General features: G+C 32.5%; 1 pseudogene; it reads right to left on the bottom strand.

Annotated features, from left to right (window-relative positions):
* Window positions 1–34: 34 nt before the first annotated feature.
* On the bottom strand, window positions 35–14,665 carry LOC128155738 (fibrinogen C domain-containing protein 1-like; annotated as a pseudogene).
* Window positions 14,666–14,944: the final 279 nt, after the last annotated feature.

Raw genomic sequence — 14,944 nt, 5'->3', positions numbered from 1 at the left:
CAAACGAGTTTTTTAAATTCGCAATAATATGCGTTCATAAATTAATTGTATCTAGGTATAGTCCGTTGAGGTTTGACTTGTGGCAGGCGTAATACCACCAACCACCTTTAAATCTATGGGAACAATTACTGATATCTCGATCTCTTGCGTAAAATGCGTGCCCATTGTGGTACTCCAAAGAATCCCCTGAAAAAATCCGATATTTTGATACTAGTTTTCGGAATATAGTGAATGATTATTCATTTGCCAAAGTTTCAAATTATTAGGGACATTGTGTATATACGCATGCGCAACTTTAGTAAGTAATCTTTATTCACGCAATATTTTACCAGCATTTCCTTCGTATTCTCCAACAGTCAGCTTATAACCGGAATCTTTGTTCCCAACAGAGAAAATTCGATAATATGCAAATCGTTTTTGGTTACTTAGGTCAGACATGTCCACTCTTAGCTCATACTAACCCTGAGAAGTCAATTGATGAATTCTCTGGTTGCCTTTTATTGAAAACAGGGTTTAATGTATTTCGTTTTTTTAATGAAAAAATCATTACTAAACAAACAACCTTATTGTAGCTTTAATGAAGCCGTACCAATCCAGTGCTCTCCACCAATTTTGCCAAATCCATACTGGTACTCTCGCCAGAGTCTGTTAAATCCAACCTTACCATTCATTCGTCTCTGAAGAACCTAATATTTGTACAATATTATACATCTGAAATTTTTAAATAAATGCACATATATTACATTTACTAATAATTACACAACATATTAAGAATGATTATGAGATTTTGTTTCTATTTATACCGTCCATCCACCCCCAGCGGTGGTCATGTCACAGTACACCTTGAATCCACCTGTTCCTTGGGGATAAATCGTGTAGACACCGCTTGTATTACGGCCCGACCACAGAACATCTTGGCAATCAATGGGACGTTGACAGCGTGCTGAAAATATTACCAGAGTCGTCAAAATTTCTCATTATCATTGTTTTTTGATATTCAACAACAAGCAATATCGGCATTTGATTAGTAACGAGGACTCGTAAATAACTATCCCTTCTTATCCCTCCCCCCCCCCCCCCAATAAGATCAAAGAGAGCCTTTCATGATAGCCTAATTGTAACCTTACCTGGCGTTAGGACCAAAATATTGATTATTATAAACCAACAGACGATGGCTGCATTTGCAACATTTATATACGTAGTCCCTGACATTTTTCTCTGCATACTGGCACTATAGCTTACTGTATTACTAAAAAAGAAACCAATATATAAATAGTTATTTATTTTATTATACTGAATGTCTTAATTTTCGAGAATATTTTAATTTACGCGCATGTTACAATTCGTTGTTACCCGTTGCTAAGTGTGTTGCCAACGCTGAGGGTAATAGTATATAAATAGTGCCTGTTTGGGAGGGTAACAGTTGAAATTGACACCCCGAGAAAACCATTGTCAACCGACGCGAAGCGGAGGTTGACAATGGTTTTCGAGGGGTGTCAATTTCAACTGTTATCCTCCCAAACAGGCACTATTTATTTTGTTATACTGAATGTCTTTTTTAAAATTTTTAAGAAAATTTTACTGCTTTTATATAGAAATAACGTGAATTCTACAGCGAACCGTACGCGCATAATTTTCGCGCATGTAATATTTTTTAATATTACCCGTTGCCAAGTGCGTTGCTAACGCTGAGGGTAATAGTAAATATTATTAACTGCGTCTTAACCAATCAGATTTCAGTATTTAACATGAAAGTATAATAATATTGCATGTACATTTTAATCATTTTCCAAACAAAAGATTTCAAACTATGAAAGCAAATCAGAATTAGTTTCTAAAAATAATGCTTTTGACATCTCTAAAATATACTATTTCATTTTTTCATTGTCGAATATAATTAACGTTGTTGACAAAGTATTCATTTGAGGAAAATATATACAGTGCTGCTATCGTGAAAGTTGACAAAACTATCCTATCCTATCCTATATCCTGTATCCTGCATCCTATCCTGCAAATAAGCTCTATCCTATCCTATCCTATCCCATACCTTCAAAATATAGGAATGCAAGTTAAATGAAACGAAATTTAAGAATTAAATGATTTTATCAATTAATGTAGTACTAAAAATGAATAATTAAATCTTAAAACCGAATATTCTTCGAGCGGGATAACCTTCTTACCTGTGCTACGGTATAACTAAATCGTACGCAGGATGGACACAATAACGTAAACAAACAGGTAAGCGATTCGATTTTTGATTTTACTATATTTATGCATAAAAAACAGATAGATAACTTCGATGTACTTATTGAGGAACTGTTTAGTCATATATTTTTATCAAATTATTTTGTTATCACATATAACTGAGCGTAATTATCATTATTCGAGCGATTCGTTCGGCGATAAATGTAAACACGGTCTGGAAATAAATAATTCCTTTAGGAAGTTTATATCGTTTATAGTTAAACCTCTCGGAGTTATTCTCAAAGTATAAATTCTTAAGCATTTATAGCTAGCTTACATTTATTAATTTGATATGTTCAGGTTAATATCGGACAGAAATATGCGTCCCTGTTATTGGGCATCGACGAAATTTTATGAAACGTGAAGCAATATCTGTTTCTTGTATAGATGTTTATCTTTTAAAATGCCGAATTTGTCGTTTATAAATTCAAGCTTTTATTACTTTGCTGACTTTAAATGAAGTAAATACATAAATCTATTTCTGACTTTGTCAAATGTTGCATCGAATTCTCACAGTAACTCCTTACTTGCGTACGAATTGACAAAGATCTAGCGCCGACATTTTAGCGCGCATCAATGTTATGCACCGCGTTCTTGATATAATAATTATTCTTAAATGGTTTAACATGTAAAAAGTATTAAATTGACATTAAAAATACATTGTTTAGCCAATATTCGTTTTGCATAATTACTCTGAAATTTATACTCGAATCTGATTGGCTACAGGATGCAGGATAGGATAGGATAGGATAGGATAGAACTTAACTTTTATATTTCTATCCTGTATCGTGCATCCTGCATCCTATCCTATCCTATCCTTGTCAACTTTCAGGATAGCAGCACTGTATCACTACCTGTACAGCAGGAATAGAAAAAAATCATTTTACCCTGATAAGGCCTTCTAACTATTTGTACCTGTTACTAGTAATTGCTACCTGATTTTGCGTTTAGTATAATGTTTTATGAAATGACATGTGGTGATAACGTACAGTGTTCAGAATCAAGAATACAAAACAGGAGCAGTGCAAACACGGACCTTAAAACAATTAGAGGTAGGATCAGGTGCTATGGAGGAGTGACCATCCTCTGCTGATTGGTCACACCCGCCGTGTGCTCTTTGTCGTAATCGGAAAAAAGGGGAAATCCGTAGACTATTAGGTGATTATTTATTATCTATCAAATAGTATGAAAAACGTCAGTCAACATGTGACCAAGTGGAAGACTGTATTTTCTGATAAGGTCGTTGTAACGACAATAGAACTTCAGAAAGATGATTTCAAACGAGAATCTTGTGTTACATGTGTTTTATCAACTTGTTTTTCAGTAGAATGCCTCGCTTTGAATTGAATTTGTTAAGAAACGCAAGTTAATCATTATCCATCTCTTTCTTAAATCAAAAGATATTTATGTAATATGGTATAAACATTTTCATACGGTATGAATTCAGGGCAAATCTTGAACAATTCTATTTTCTGTGAAACGTAGTGAGCTTCAACTGTGAACTGTGCAGGAAAGTTTTCACTATATATAAAAATTGAAATAGAAGAAATAGTATAAAAATTTCCATCAAAGGAGCTACGCCATATGCGTATATCCATCTTACTAGTTAAGCGCAAAATTTCCTATACTTGCAGAGTGTATATACATTTATTGTGAGATTTTTAATCAGAAAGCTTGACACATTTCAGAAAAGAGGATTTGCAATTTTGAAAGCAAGTGTCAAAATTGATTATCATTTAAAGGAAACAATTAAAATTAATTGTATATTCCCTTTCCAAAACCGTGAAATTCCTACTTTAACTTTCATTTTAAGAGTTTTTCCATACAGACGCATTTTGCAGTAAAACGAATCTGATTTCAAACCGCAAAGGTTTAACAGAAGAGAGAGACAAATCCATGAACTTTCATTCAATAACCTCGTTGCTGAACGAAAATCAGGACCGGAGCTATGAACCCGAATGTTAATTAACATTACCGCCGAGGGAAAACTCCAGTATTCCAGATAGGTGATCTAAAATAACGTTGTTAAGGTCTTCCGTTTCCAACGGAAGACCTTATTGTTATTGCTTTGTTTCTTTTTCCCTATTCTTATTAAGGTCTTCCGTTTCCAACGGAAGACCTTCTTGTTATTCTTCCGTTTCTTTTTCCCTATTATTAGGGTCTTCCGTTTTCAACGGAAGACCCTCTTGTTATTCTTCGGTTTCTTTCTATTATTAGGGTCTTCCGTTTTCAACGGAAGACCCTTTTGTTTTTCTACGGTTTCTTTTTTTTCTTATTAGGGTCTTCCGTCTTCAGCGGAAGACCCTTCTATTATTGTAATGTTTCTTTTTCAGGTTTTTTTTTTTCTTTTTCTTTTCTTTACAATTTTTGTGCAGAAGATTTCTCTGAGATGGGTGGTCCGATTTTTGTCAAATTTTCAGCATCGATCTATTATTATATAAACTTGATACGCTTTTTTTTATTTTGTAAAAATCACTTCCGGTTCGGACTTATCCGCCATTTTGTCATTTTTTAAAAAGTTCTTGTCCACGTATCTCCTCAAAAACGAGCAAAGATAGAAAGCTGAAATTTTCAGGAATGATAGAGGACATGAACGTCTAGCCTCACGAGGAAAATCATTGTCCGGAAATTCCGAGTACGGAAGCTAGCTGGGGTCAAAATATAGGACACGTTTTTGACGAAAACGTCTTGTCCACGCATCTCCTCAAAAACGTCCAAAGATAGAAAGCTGAAATTTTTAGGAATGATAGAGGACATGAACGTCTAGCCGCACGAGGAAAATCATTGTCTGGAAATTCCGAGTACGGAAGCTAGCTGGGGTCAAAATATAGGACACGTTTTTGACGAAAACGTCTTGTCCACGCATCTCCTCAAAAACGTCCAAAGATAAAAAGCTGACATTTTCAGGAATGATAGAGGACATGATCGTATAGCCTCCCGAGGAAAATCATTGTCCGGAAATTCCGAGTACGGAAGCTAGCCGGGGTCAAGATATAGAACACACTTTCGATGAGTTTTCATTGTCCACACATCTATTTGAAAGCGAGAAAAGATAGAAAGCTGAAAATTTCAGGAATGATATAGGACATGATAGACTAGCATCACGAGAAAAATCATTGTCTGGAAATTCCGAGTAGGGAAGCTAAATTTTAAAACTCATATTAAATGTGTTATAATGACCTCAGACTAATTTTAAAACATAATATCTAAGTTGCATTTTAATTCTACGTCTAATAAAATCTTTTTCCAATTGATGGGATGAAATTTAAATTTTTTTGAAATTTTAAATTTAATTAAATCGTTATAAAATGACCTCAGACTAATTTTAAAACATAATATCTAAGTTGCGCTTACAATTTTTTGTCCAATGAAATTTTTATCGAATTAATTGTATGAAATTTAACTTTTTTAAAAATTTAAAATTTAATTAAATCGTGTTAAAATGATCTCAGACTAATTTTAAAACATAATATCCAAGTTGCACTTACAATTCTGCGTCTGATGACATCTTTTTCGAATTGATTGGATAAATTATAAATTTTTAAAAATTTTTAAATTTAATTAAATCTTTATAAATTGACCTGAGACTAATTTTTAAATGTAATATTGAAGTTGTGCTGACAATTCTGCCTCTAATGACATCTTTCTCGAATTGATTGGATGATTTTTAAAAATTTTGAAAATTTTAAATTTAATTAAATCGTGTTTAAATGACTTCAGACTAATTTCAAAACATAATATTTAGGTTACGCTTACAATTTTAAGTGTGATGACATCTTTCTCGAATTGATTGGATGAATTTTAATTTTTTAAAAAAATTTAAACTCATTTAAATTGCATTAAAATGACCGCAGACTAATTTTAAAACATAATATCTAAGTTGCGCTTACAATTCTGCGTCTGATGACATCTTTCTCGAATAAATTGAATGAATTTTAAATTTTTAAAAATTTTTAAACTCACTTAAATCGCGTTAAAATGACCTAAGCCTAATTTTAAAACATGATATCTAAGATGTGCTTAGAATTTCGCGTCTAATGACATTTTTGTCGAAATGATTGGATGAGTTTTAAATTTTTAAAAAAATTTAAACTCATTTAAATTGCATTAAAATGACCTCAGACTAATTTTAAAACTTAATATCTAAGTTGCGCTTACAAATTTGCGTCTGATGACATCTTTCTTGAATAAATTGAATGAATTTTAAATTTTTTAAAAATTTTAAACTCATTTAAATCGCGTTAAAATGACTTCAGCCTAATTTTAAAACATGATATCCAAGTTGTGCTTAGAATTCTGCGTCTACTGACATCTTTGTCGAATTGATTGGATGATTTTTAAATTTTTTGAAAATTTTAAATTTAATCAAATCGTGTTTAAATGACATCAGACTAGTTCTTAAACATAATATCTAAGTTGCGCTTTGAATTCTGCGTCCAATGACATCTTTCTCGAATTGATGGGATGAATTTAAAAAAATTTAAAAAATTTAAATTTAATTAAATCGTGTTTAAATGAGATCATAAAAATTTTTGAACATGATATTTAAGTTGCGTTTTGAATTCTGCGTCTAATGATATCTTTGTCGAATTGATTGGATGATTTTAAATTTTTTGAAAATTTTAAATTTAATCAAATCGTGTTTTAATGACATCAGACTAATTTTTAAACATAATATCTAATTATTTTAATTTTTTTTCTTACAAATTTTGTGCACGCGATTTCTCAAAAACGGCTCGACCGATTTTCATGAAACTTTCAGATCTGATAGATAATGATCTAAACCTTATAGGTTTTTTATCATATTGATGACGTCACTTCCGTTTTTGAGAATTTGACGTTTTAGCGATTTTCAGAGGGGTCGCTTGTCCCTCTACGTTCTCCTAAACTATAAAAGATATTGAGTTCAAATTTTCAGGAATAGTAGACAAAAGATTGTAGATTTGCAATTTTATTTTCATTTTGATCTGACTTAAAAGGCCCTGAAGCTCGCCTGGACCCGAAAATTGAGATGGAAAAAACGTCGTCATTTTTTCCGGTTTTCTTTGATTATCTCTTTTCTAAAAAATATTTTGTTAAGACATGTAACGTAAAAAAAGTTTGTATTTACAAGACCTTTTCTTTGAAATCAAGAAAAAGGGGCTGGCCCCTCAAATAAGGGGACCAAAGGGCTCTAAAGTCTTTAATCTGTAGCCCTTTACTGAGAGATATTTTGTGAAATGTTATAGAAGCAAATATGTTTATCTCACAGTAATGTATCCAAACAATGTAATGATTTTATTATGTGTTACGTAATTAAGGGTTTTTAGGGGCCAAAAGTCCAAAATTTCGATCTCCCATATCTCGGAAAGGAAAAATATTTTGTAATGCAATACAGAAGAAAAGTTGTTCAAATTAATGTTTTTAACAATATGCAACCTTCAAAATTTCGTTTAACGGCCCCTATAAGGAGATATGGGATCGGCCCCTAAAACCTTCTTTCTAATATATCTCCAGAACGGTAACGATTTTCTGAACAATTGTTGAACAAAAATTGTTAAGAATTAAATGTCCTTTCATTAAATATCAAGAAAAAGGGGCTGGCCCCTTAAAAAAAGGGACCAAAGGGCTCTAAAGTCTTTAATCTGTAGCCCTTTACTGAGAGATATTTTGTGAAATGTTATAGAAGCAAATATGTTTATCTCACAGTTATGTATTCAAGCAATGTAATGGTTTAATTATGTGTTACGTAATTAAGGGTTTTTAGGGGCCAAACGTCCAAAATTTCGATCACCCATATCTCGGAACGAAAAAATATTTTGTAATGCAATACAGAGGAAAAGTTGTTCAAAAAAATGTTCTCAACAATATGCAACCTTCAAAGTTTCGCTAAATGGCCCCTAAAAGGAGATAAGGGATCGGCCCCTAAAACCTTCTTTCTCATATATCTCCAGAACGGTAACGAATTTCTAAATACTTGTTGAGCATAATTTGTTCAGAATTAAATGACCTTTCATCTAATATCAAGAAAAAGGGGCTGGCCCCTCAAATAAGGGGACGAATATGCTCTAAAATCTTTAATATGTAGCTTTTTACTGAGAGATATTTTGTGGCAGGTTATAGAAGCAAATATGTTTATCTCACAGGTATGTATCCAAGCAATGTAATGATTTTATCATGTGTTACGTAATTAATGGTTTTAGGGGCCAAAAGTCCAAATTTTTGATCACCCATATCTCAGAAAGGAAATATAGTTTGTAATGCAGTACGAAGAAAAATTGTTTAAAATGATGTTCTCAACAAAATGCAACCTTCAAAATTTCGTTAAACGGCCCCTAAAAGGAGATAAGAGATCGGCCCCTAAAACCTTCTTTCTCATATATCTCCAGAAAGGTAACGAATTTTCTATACACTTGTTGACAAAATGTGTTCAGAATTAAATGTCATTTCATTTGAATCCAAGAATAAAGGATTGCCCCTTAAATTAGGGGATCAAAGAGCTCTTATTTTTTTTTATCTATAGCCCTTTAATGAGAGCCATTTTGTGAAAGGTTATTAAAGCTAGATTAGGTATAATACGTTTATATATCCTAACAATATAATGATTTTCTCTCGCGTTACCCAATTAGGGTTTTTGAGGGACCAGAGGTAAACAAGTTTGATCTTTTCTATCTTAATTGAAAGAAATGCAAGTATTTAAAAAAGCAAGAGAACTTATAAAAAGCGATACAACAAAACATTAGTACTTCACTCCTTCTTCCATAACATGTTTTGATGTCGAAAATCAAAGTCGATGATGTCATATTTCATTCTAAAAATAAAACGGAAGACCTCCTCGTTGCTCGCAACGAGATCGTGTCTAGTTCTTATTATTATTATTCTTTTTATTTTTTTTCCAACTCAAATATTTCAAAAACGCTTGCATCGATTGTTTTCAAATTTACAGGTGTAATGTGTATCTAAAATATCTCTATGATATGAAAAAATTATTTGATGACGTCATCAATTTCGTCAGATATTGACGTTTTTCACGTTTTAAAAAGTGATTTTGTCCGGAGCTTTTCTCATTTTTGATTTAAGATAAAGCTATGAGATTTACAGAGAAGGTAGAACTATCGTTTTACTTATGACATAAGGCTGGAGACTCAATTCTGACACTTCCGGTCGAAACCGGAAGCAAAACCAATTTTTTTGAATTTTCATGTTTTTCAATTTTAAAAATTTTACGTACGTATCTTACAGAAATTTTCATGCTGAGTTCAAAACTGAAATCCGTTTTTAAATCGGACGATGCATTACAGAGATATCGGGGTTTAAAAATTGATTTTTCCGGAAATTTTGATTCCGCGTCCTTGGTTTAAAAAATAGCGTTTTGTTTAAAACGGAATTAACTCGTACCAAAAATAATTGCTCAGTCGTACTTAAAACGATTCGGATATTGTTAAGTCGTACCAGGAATAATTCGATTGTTTTCATCTTTTTTTATTTTAGTTACTCTTGTTATTGGTTTAGAAGCTCTGCTTCTTACAGGAACTTCCAGCTTTACATCCGACATTAACGGAAGACCCACTCGTTGCTTTGCAACGAGCTTTGCTCTAGTTATTATTATTCTTTTTATTTTTTTTTCTGACTCCTTTTCATCTTTATAACTCAAAAAGTTTACAACCGATTTTAATGAAACTTTCAGAGATTATGTGCAATTATAATACCTCAAAGTTTATGAAGTTTCTTTGAAAATGTCACTTCCGTTTTAACGTTACGTCATTTTGAAAATTTTAAAAAAGTCATTTTGTCCGCGGCGTTTCTCAAAAACGCTTTAAGATAGAGGCTTGAAATTTTCAATGCTTATGATTTGGTCGATTTACTTCTGTAATAAGGCTCGAAATGAAAATCGGTTACTTCCGGTCGAAACCGGAAGTGAAACAAATTTTTCGAAAAAATGAATTTTCTGATCAAATCAAAAATGAATATGTGTTTTATAGAGCTTATTTAGCTGAATCTAACACTGAAAGCCGTTTTAAAATCAGACGATGCATTACAGAGATATACGAGTTCAAAAAATGATTTTTCCGGAAATTTTGATTCCGCGTTTTTGGTTAAGAAATTAGTATCAAGTTCTTGGTTAAATTAGCTTGTACCTAAAAATTAATTGTTAAGTCGTACTGTAACACATTCGGATTTTTTTTTTGTTAAGTCGTTCTTGAAATCAGAAAGGTTTTTGTTAAGTCGTACGTAAATTCATTCGGATTTTGTTAAGTCGTACCAGGAATAATTCGATTTTTTCATCTTTTTATTTAAGGTACTCTTGTTATTGGTTTAAGAGCTTTGCTTCTTACAGGAACTTCCAGCTTTACTTCCGACATTAACGGAAGACCCACTCGTTGCTTTGCAACGAGCTTTGCTCTAGTTATTATTATTTTTTTCTTCCTTTTTTTGTGCACGCGATTTCTCAAAAACGGCTCGGCCGATCTCAATCAAATTTTAGGATGTGATAGATAGTGGTCTGAACTTGATTGGAAATTTTTTGTATTGATGACGTCACATCCGTTTTTGAGATATTGAGATTTTTCTAATTTTTATATGGATATTTTGTCTTCTGTTGTTCTCCTAAAGTATAAGAGATATTAAGCTCAAATTTTTACGGTAGATAAAGGAAAGATTGAAGTTTTGCATGATTGTTGTTTTGTATGTTTAGCACTACTGGCGCAAAAGCTCGCTATGGCTCGAAAATTGACATTAAAAAGCGTCGTGAATTTTTGTGCTTTTCTCTCTTTATCTCTTTTCTGGAAAATATTTTGTTAAAACATGTTATGTAAAAAAAAATTATATTTACAAGACCTTTCTGCTGATATCAATAAAAAGGGGCTGGCCCCTCAAATTAGGGACCTAGAGGGCTCTAAAGTCTTTTACCCATAACTCTTTACCGAGGGATATTATGTAATAAATTATAGAAGCAAATATGTTTATCTTACAGATATGAAGCCAAGCAGTATAACGATTGTGTCATATGTTACGTAATTAGGGATTTTTAGGGGTCAGAAGTCCAAAACTTTGACCACCTATATCTCAAAACGGAAAAATATTTTGAAATGCAGTATAAAAGAAAAGATGCTCAAAATGATGTACTTAACACCATGCAACCTAAAAGATTTGGTTCAGCGGCCCCAATAAGGAGATAAGGGACCGGCCCCTAAAACATTCTTTCTCAGATATCTCAAGAATAGTAACGAATTTCTGAACACTTGTTGAACAAAATGTCTTTATATTTAAATGACCTTTCATTTGATACCATGAAAAAGGGGCTAGCCCCTAATATTAGGGACCTAGAGGGCTCTAAAGTCTTTTTACTATAGTTCTTTCCTGAGGGATATTTTGTAATAAATTATAGAAGCAAATATGTTTATCTTACAGTTATGAAGCCAAGCAGTATAACAATTTTCACATATGTTACGTAATTAGGGATTTTTAGGGGTCAGAAGTCCAAAACTTTGACCACCTATATCTCAAAACGGAAAAATATTTTGAAATGCAGTATAAAAGAAAAGATGCTCATAATGATGCCCTTAACAACATGCAGCCTAAAAAAATTGGTTCAGCGGCCCCAATAAGGAGATAAGGGACCGGCCCCTAAAACATTCTTTCTGAGATATCTCAAGAATGGTAACGGATTTCTGAACACTTGTTGAACAAAATGTCTTTATAATCAAATGACCTTTCATTTGATACCATGAAAAAGGGGCTAGCCCCTAATATTAGGGACTTAGAGGGCTCTAAAGTCTTTTTCCTATAGTTCTTTACCGAGGGGTATTTCGTAATAGATTATAGAAGCAAATATGTTTATCTAACAGTTGTGTAGCCTAACATTATAATGATTTTTCTCATGTGTTACGTAATTAAGGATTTTTAGGGGTCAAAAGTCCAAAAATGTGATAACCTATATCTCAAAAAGAAAACATATTTTGAAATGCAGTATAAAAGAAAAGATGCTCAAAATAATGTACCTAATAACATGCAACCTTACAATTTTTGTTTAGCGGCCCCAATAAGGAGATAAGGTCCGGCCCCTAAAATATTTTTTCTGAGATATCTCAAGAACGGTGACGAATTTCTAAACACTTGTTGAACAAAACTCTTAAACCTAAAACAAAATAGTATCAGGCACTTAAAATGTTTATTCATCTTTTCCTGTTTTAAATCATGTATAGCTGTTAAATAGCAAAATCAAGATCGAACATAAATCTCAATTTCTAAAATCAGACGGAAGACCTCCTCGTTGCTCGCAACGAGATCGTGTCTAGTTATTATTATTTTTTTTCTTCCTATTTTTGTGCACGCGATTTCTCAGAAACGGCTCGGCCGATCTCAATGAAAGTTTCAGATATGATAGATATTGGTCTGAACCTGATTAAATTTTTTTTGTGTTGATGACGTCACATCCGTTTTTGAGATATTGAGATTTTTCTAATTTTTATATGGGTATTTTGTCTTCTGTCGTTCTCCTAAAGTATAAGAGATATTGAGCTCAAATTTCTACGGTTGGTAAAGGAAAGATTGAAGTTTTGCATGGTTGTTGTTTTGTAAGTTTAGCACTTCTGGCGCCAAAGCTCGCTAGGGCTCGAAAATTGACATTAAAAAAGCGTCGTAAATTTTTGTGCTTTTCTCTCTTTATCTTTTTTCTGGAAAATATTTTATTAAGACATGTAATGTAAAAAACGCTTATATTTACAAGACCTTTCGGCTGATATCAGGAAAAAGGGGCTGGCCCCTCAAATTAGGGACCTAGAAGGCTCTAAAGTCTTTTACCCATAGCTCTTCACCGAGGGATATTTTGTAATAGATTATAGAAGCAAATATGTTTATCTCACAGTTATGTATTCAAGCAATATAATGATTTTATCATGTGTTACGTAATTAAGGGTTTTTAGGGGCCGAAAGTCCAAAATTTCGATCACCAATATCTCACAAAGGAAAAATATTTTGTAATGCAGTACAGAAGAAAAGTTGTTCAAAATGATGTTCTCAACAAAATGCAACCGTCAAAATTTCGTTAAACGGCCCCTAAAAGGAGAAAAGGGACCGGCCCCTAAAACCTTCTTTCTCATATATCTCCAAAACGGTAACGAATTTCTAAACACTTGTTGAACAAGATTTGTGTAGAATTAAATGACCTTTTATTTGAAATCAAGAAAAAGGGGCTGGCCCCTCAAATTAGGGGACCAAAGGACTCTAAAATCTTTAATCTGTAGCCCTTTACTGAGAGATATTTTATGAAATATTATAGAAGCAAATGTGTTTATCTTATAGTTCTGTATTCAAGCAATGTAATGATTTTATCATGTGTTACGTAATTAAGGGTTTTTAGGGGCCAAAAGTTAAAAAATTTGATCACCCATATCTCAGAAAGGAAAAATATTTTGTAATGCAGTATGAAAGAAAAGTTGTTCAAAATGATGTTCTCAACAAATTGCAACCGTCAAAATTTCGTTGAACGGCCCCTAAAAGAAGATAAGGGACCGGCCCCTAAAACCTTCTTTCTCATATATCTCCAAAACGGTAACGAATTTCTAAACACTTGTTGAACAAGATTTGTGTAGAATTAAATGACCTTTTATTTGAAATCAAGAAAAAGGGGCTGGCCCCTCAAATTAGGGGACCAAAGGACTCTAAAATCTTTAATCTGTAGCCCTTTACTGAGAGATATTTTGTGAAATATTATAGAAGCAAATGTGTTTATCTTATAATTCTGTATTCAAGCAATGTTATGATTTTATCATGTGTTACATAATTAAGGGTTTTTAGGGGCAAAAAGTCAAAAAATTTGATCACCCTTATCTCAAAAAGAAAAAATATTTTGTAATGCAGTATAAAAGAAAAGATGCTCAAAATAATGTCCCTAATAACATGCAACCTTACAATTTTTTTTCAGCGGCCCCAATAAGGAGATAAGGTCCGGCCCCTAAAATATTCTTTCTGAGATATCCTAAGAACGGTGACGAATTTCTAAACACTTGTTGGACAAAACTCTTACACCTGAAACAAAATAGTATCAGGCACCTAAAATGAAGATCCTCTTTTCCTGTTTTAAATCATGTATAGCTGTTAAATAGCAAAATCAAGATCGATCATAAATCTCAATTTCTAAAATCAGACGGAAGACCTCCTCGTTGCTCGCAACGAGATCGTGTCTAGTTATTTTTATTATTGTATTGAACAAATTAATAAGCAGTATAATCGTTTGAACACAATCAAATATTGCAAAAAAACACCAGCTTGTGTCTAGGAAAAGTTATGCGAGTTTAAAGAAAGTTCAAGTAAAGATTCAATAATGAACACATAATCAAACTATAAATCAAAATAGCTGAGCTAAAATGTTAGAATGAATATGAATTCTCACCCGAGTCAGTGATTAATTGTTTCACAGTACATATATTTTATCGTAAAAGTTTGAAGGTTCCTGCGCTTATTTATACACGAGGATTAGTTATGTTCGTGTGTGTAACATGATGTGCTGAGTATTTGTCATCATATTACACTCTAATGTCAACATACTGAATAAAACTTTCAACATATAAACACGCTTAGCACGTCACTTTAAGATAGCTCGATACGCCAATATATTATAGTGTAATAGAATAAAATCGCTTTTCTGTTCAAGTTCTTTATTTCAATTAAATATTAAATTTATTGGCAATGAGCTACTATATAAACAAAATAACTCAAT

The sequence above is a fragment of the Crassostrea angulata genome, chromosome 7 (assembly GCF_025612915.1).
Source record: "Crassostrea angulata isolate pt1a10 chromosome 7, ASM2561291v2, whole genome shotgun sequence".
Taxonomy (NCBI): domain Eukaryota; kingdom Metazoa; phylum Mollusca; class Bivalvia; order Ostreida; family Ostreidae; genus Magallana; species Magallana angulata.
Note: the sequence above shows the minus strand (reverse complement) of the source record. Positions and strands in the feature narration are given on the sequence as shown.